At 40.3% G+C, this 6,000-nt stretch overlaps 1 long non-coding RNA gene across 2 annotated transcripts in view; it reads right to left on the bottom strand.

Annotated features, from left to right (window-relative positions):
• Positions 1-1,100: 1,100 nt before the first annotated feature.
• The window catches only part of LOC120601115 (uncharacterized), a 77,547-nt gene continuing 72,647 nt past the window's right edge, over positions 1,101-6,000 (bottom strand). For both annotated transcript variants that reach the window (XR_005652361.1, XR_005652360.1), the window contains exon 3: positions 1,101-4,263. This is a non-coding gene — a long non-coding RNA (uncharacterized LOC120601115). The remainder of the gene's footprint in view (positions 4,264-6,000) is intronic.

The raw sequence follows: 6,000 nt of genomic DNA, 5'->3' as shown, positions 1-6,000 counted from the left end.
CTGAACTACCCTTGAGTCCCTGGAATAAATTCGACTGAATCATGGTGTATGATCTTTTTAATGTATTGTTTAATTCAGTTTGCTAAAATTTTGTTGAGGATTTTTGAGTCTATATTCATCAGGAATATTGGTCTGTCATTTTCTTTTCTTTTCTTGTTGTATCCTTGTTTGGTTTTGGTATCAGGGTAATGTTGGCCTGGTAAAATGAGTTTGGAAGAGTTCACTCCTCTTCTAATTTTTCAAAGAGTTTGAGAAGGATTGGTACCAATTCTTCTTTAAATGTCTGATAGAATTCACCAGTGAAGCCATCTGGTCCTAGAATTTTGTTTGTTGGGAGGTTTTTGATTACTGATTCAAACTCCTTTCTAGTAATGTCTTCAGATTGTTTCTTTGCTCATGATTCAGTCTGGGTAGGTTTTATGTTCCTAGAAATTTATTCATTTCTTCTAGGTTTATCCCATTTTGGGGGCATACAATTGTTCATAGTAGTATCTTATGATCCTTTGTATTAACTATGGTATCGGCTGCAACTTCTCCTTTTTCAATCTGATTTTATTTATTTGAGTCCTTTTTGTCTTAGTGAATCTAGTTAAAGGTTTGTCAATTTTATCTTTTCAAAAAACCAACTCTTAGTTTCATTGATTTTTTCTATTGTCTTTTAATCTCTATTTTAATTATTTCTGCTCTGACCTCTATTGTCTCCTTCTTTCTACTAACTTTGGCTTTTGTTCTTGTTTTTCTAGTTCTTTAAGGGGTAAAGTTAGGTTGTTTAGTCAAGATCTTTTTTGTTTCTTAATGAAGGCATTTATTACCATGAATTTCCCTCTTATAACTAATTTCATTGCATTCCGTAAGCTTTGGTATGTTGTATTTCTACTTTCATTTGTCTCCAGGTAAATGACTTCTCTTCTGATTTCTTCTTTGACCCCCCAGTTGTTCAGCAGCATGTTTAATCTCCACATATCTTTGAACTTTCCAGTTTTCTTTTTATAATTAACTTCTTGTTTCATACCACTGTGGTTGGAAAAGATGTTGATTTCACTCATCTCAAATTTATTAAGATTTGTTTTGTGAACTAAAATACGATCTATCCTGGAGAATGTTTTGTGTATGCTTGAGAAGAATGTGTATTCTGTTGCTTTTGGATGGAATGTTCTGTATATATTTGTAAAGTCCATCGAATCTAATGTGTCATTTAAGGCCAATGTTTCCTTACTGACTTTTGCGTTAATGATATATTCATTGAAAGAAGTGGGATATTAAAGCCCCCTATCATTATTGTATTGCTGTCTATTTCTCTCTTTAGGGCTGTTAATATTTGCTTTATATGGTTTAAGTGCTATGTTGGGTGCATAAATATTCACAGATGTTATATCCTCTTGTGGGATTGACCTATCATTATACGATGATTTTCTTTGTCTCTTATTAGTCTTTCTCTCATAGTCTAGTTTGTCTAATATAAGTATAGCTACCACAGCTTTCTTTTGATTTCCATTGTCATGGAATAATTCCTTGACCTTCAGTATGTATGTGTCCATACTCTGAAGTGAGTCTCTTTTAAGCAGCACATAAATTAGTCTTGTATTTTTAATTCATTTGGCCACTCTATATCTTTTGTTTGGAGAACTTAGTTAATTTATACATAAAGTGTCCCTTAAACTATATATACTCTATTTTTTTTCTTTCTGCTGCCATGATTGGAAGAGTTCTACTGCCCTATCTTTGAGGTCACTGATCATTCTTCTGCTTCATCTGTTAAATCCTTGTCTTGTGATTTTAAGTTCAGTTATTGTATTTTTCAGCTCTGTGACTTCTATTTGCTACTTTCTTATATTTTCTCTTTGTTGAAATTCTCACTTTGTTCATCTATTCTTCTCCTGAGCTCGGTCAGCATCTTTATGATTATTATTTTGAACTCTTTATAAGTAAATCGCTTATTTCTGTTTCATTAGGGTTTTTTTTTTTCTGAAGTTTTTTTCTTGTTCTTTCATTTGGAACATATTCCTCCATTTCTTCATATTCCTTGACTTTCTATATTGGTTTCTATGCATTACATAAAATAGTCACCTCTCCCAGTCTTGAAGGAGTGGCCTCATGTAGGAGGGTTAGCGTTCAATTCTACTTTAGCTCTTGTCTGTCTCTCAAACCTTTGTCGTTGTCAAAGCAGCACATTTTATTCTTAGTGGCTCCCAGTAGTTGTGGGTGTGCCAAAACCTGCCACTGTCTCAAAAGGGAGGAACTCAGTCAGCACCTAGATTTAGGCCGACTGGAAACCAGACCTTCAGGTAACAGCTTCTGAAGTATGCAAATATACCTCTTGCAGGGGAAGACTGGGAGATGGGCATTTCTGTCTGCTCCCTCTACACTGGGCCTTGGTGTGAATACCAATTAAGAACTGCTACTTTGTTTGCTACTGTTCTATTGAACCCGAGAATATAAGAGCCAGGTGGTCAAGGGATGTGTGCTCTGGGTGGCAACCACAAAAACTGGTGAGCCAGGCATGTATACAAGCTCCTTGCTCAGAGCCACCAGTGACTTGGGGTGGAGCAGAGGACGGGCAGAGATGATGCCCGCTGGCCTCCTCGGTCTCTGAAGAGGACTGCCATCAGTCCCTAGATATGTGTGTGATTAGAAGCTGCTCCTCAGACCACAGCTATGAAGGTAAGCTAACAGGCCTCCTTCATAGAAAGACTGCGGAAGGGGGCTGAGTCAGTTGTCCCTGTACTGTGCCTGGGTGGGGATGGCAGTGCGTAGCTGGTTAAGGACTCTTTCTCCATTTGTGACAGTCCCGTGGTACCCACAGACGTAAGCCCCACTGCCACCAGAGCCAGGTGATCATGAGGTGCCCCTGTGCAGCAGCCACAAAAATCAGGTGCCAGATGAGTCCACGAACTCCTTCCCAGGAAACACTGGCAACCTGGAGTGAGGCGCAGGGAGAGTGTGAAGACAGTGCCAACCGGCCCCTGTCCCTGGAGAGTATTTCAGCAGGATCCCGATGGGTGCTAAATTATACGCCTGCCCCTCACTCCAAAGCTTTAAGATACGCAAATAGGCCTCTCTCAGAAAGACTGAAAGTGTTTCAGGGAACACCTCTGTGCTGGGCCCAGCCAAGTGACTCAAGTGACTCCTTTAAGAGATGTTTCTCAGTTCACCATGGCCTTGTGGGTTTCGTGGACACAAGCTCCACTGGCTTTTGAAGCAGTCATTTGGGGGTCTCATCTCTCAGGTGCAGATCTTAAAAGATGAGGTGCCAGATGTGGGGGTTCAAACCTTTTGCTTCCTAGGGAGAAGCTCAGGGTTCTGAGGTCCCTCCTGATTTTGGGTCACTGTGCCAGGTGTGAGAGGTTGTGTCTCAGCTTCTCCTATCCATTTTGATGTGAGTTTTTTTCTTCTTTGCCTGATGTACAGAGTTGCTCAGTGAGTTTTGGGGTTCCTTTCAGAGGAAATGTTTCTGAAACTTTTCTGTATCTAGCTGTAGATTTGGTGTGTTCATGGGAGGAGGTGAGTTTCAGGACCCTCCTATGTCACCATCTTAAATCAGAACCTCTGCTCTCTGTTCTCGATAAATAAATGACATATGTATGATTGAAAGGCATGTTTTTCCCAAACCAAAATCAGACATATGAGCCAACGAGATATTTTTCTGATTTTTTTTATATTATTTGCTCTCTTTCCATGTGCCAATCTATTCAGAGATTTGCTCTACATGCTTTCTATACCTTCATCTTAATCATTGAGATAAATTATATCCAGAATTGGGCACTTGATGGATTCCCACATTATAAAAATAGAATCCACTTTTCAAGATGGCATGGCTCCATACGTCTATATGCTTTCAATTTGATTATTCGACAAATATTGACCTATTGAATTTTCCCTTTTTATGTCCTATAATTCTTTCAGTTTCTCTATAAGAATTTTTTAGGTATCTGATGAATTCCAGACCATATTTTTCAGGTACAAAACTCTCAAAGGAAGAAGCAGAATCTCACTGCTCACCCTTTTCCTAGACTGATGGTTAAGGGAAGAATGGGCCATGTTCAATTCAAGTATGAAGATGTGGAATCCAATGGCAGCAAGTCAGATGCATTCCAGTCTGGTCTTTCTCAGGCTTTCCTGGAGTTGGAGATTAACTTTGACCTCAGGGCTTAGCCAGCAGACAAATATCACAGAAGCCAAGGAAATTGAAGTTGGTGATAGATATGACCATCTTGGTTCTCCCTCCTCAACAAGAATCTTTCCAGGAGATCCAGTCCAGCTAACCTGTGAATTAGAGAAAAAGTTCAGTGCAAGCCTGTTGTCTGCATTGCTGAGAGGAAAAGTCTAAGCCAACATGAAAAAGCTGTGCAAAATAATAAGCATCCTTAGAGCTATATCCTGATATAATATATAACACAATCCTTGAAGTCTTGGTCTTCTCAAGTGGGAGTGTGGATGAGAGCATATGTGTGACACTGGACAGCAGTTGGCATATAAAGGTCTTCCTCACTGAATGATGAGAACTATGTGAAGGGGAGGGGCAGGCAAGAGAGGGAGCTGACACATAACAGATGCCTAACTGTTGGTTTCCTAGGGCTGCAAAAAGAAAGCACCACACAAACTGGGTGGCTTAAAACAACAGAATTCATTGTCTCACAGTTCTAGAGGCTGGAAGCCTAAAATCAAGGTGTTGGCAGGGCCATGCTCCTTCTGTGACTCCTTCCTTGCCTGTTCTTAGCTTCTAGTGGTGGCTGTCAATCCTGGATTTTCCTTGGCTTACAGCTACATCAGTGCAATCTCTGCCTTCATCATCACATGGCATCCTCCTCTTATGTGTCTGTGTCTTCATGTGGCATCCTCCTCCCTCCTCCCTCTCCTTTTAAGGACACCAGTCATATTGAATTAAGGGCCCACACTACTGCAGTATGACCTTACCTTAACTAACTAGATCTGGAATGATCCTATTTTTAAATAAGGTCACATTCTCAAGTACCGGTGGTTAGGATCTCATCATCTGCGGCGACATAATTCAATCCATAACACCTATCAGGTCACCATCAACATTACCCCATGAGTTACTCGTGCAAGCATATCCCTTTTTTGATCATTTTACTGCCTCTAAACATCTTTGATTCTTTGATAAAACCACTATACCTTTAAAAAAATAACAGCAGGCCTTATGACCTTTAGGATTTAGCATCCTGTAATTAACTCCTCAAGGTGCACGCGATGCCCTCATACTCCTCTTCTCTCTTCCCTTTGTCCTCGTGCGTTCAAGAGCTCAGCCCAGCACTCCCACAACGAGCACTGCGTTCTCCAGGTATGGCTCCCTTGCCTTCTGCATTGAAACCATTTGTGGTTACGCGATCAAATTAGCTTTTTTGAGAACTTCTCATTCCTCTTGAGCAGTTTTTCTTTTTATTATATCAAACCATACAATCTCACCTATCTCATCTTTGAACATTGTTTTAGTGGATTCTGAAGACGCGAGTATTTTGTTCTGGAACACTCTGGGCTTTCTACCATCCGTTGGGAGTTTTCTTTCTATTTTAACATGTTCCATCCCTTGATTCTAGTTTGGAATGGGATCAAACTTCTACTATCCTTGATGTTCTTCCTTTTAATTCTTTCTGTTTTAACTGTCTTCATTATAACAAGGAAATTTTCCAACTTTGAGGAATTTCTTTTGATTATCATGGCCTAACCAGAAATGCTGCCTTTATATTTCACAGTCATTATTCTTTCTTGTGCGTGGAGCAGAGAGTAAAGAAGATGTCTGGGGGAATCTACAGTCTCCTCCCAGGAAACCTAGTATTACAGGATAAGCTCAGGAGTCCTGTGAGATCTAGAAATAAATGGTAAGAACTCTGAGCACTGAGGTAAAGAACTGAAGCAAAGGAGGGGTGAGGTGAGCTGCTGCCAGCCTCTGAGAGGACAGTGAGTGGACAGTGAGCTGGAAAGTGCTGGAGGGCACAAGTGCCTTGGTTTCCAATACGATTGCTTGTGGATAGAGAACAGCCC

The sequence above is a fragment of the Pteropus medius genome, unplaced genomic scaffold, assembly GCF_902729225.1.
Source record: "Pteropus medius unplaced genomic scaffold, Ma_sr-lr_union100, whole genome shotgun sequence".
Taxonomy (NCBI): domain Eukaryota; kingdom Metazoa; phylum Chordata; class Mammalia; order Chiroptera; family Pteropodidae; genus Pteropus; species Pteropus medius.
The sequence above is the reverse complement of the archived record's forward strand: the minus strand, read 5'-3'. Positions and strand labels throughout refer to the sequence as shown.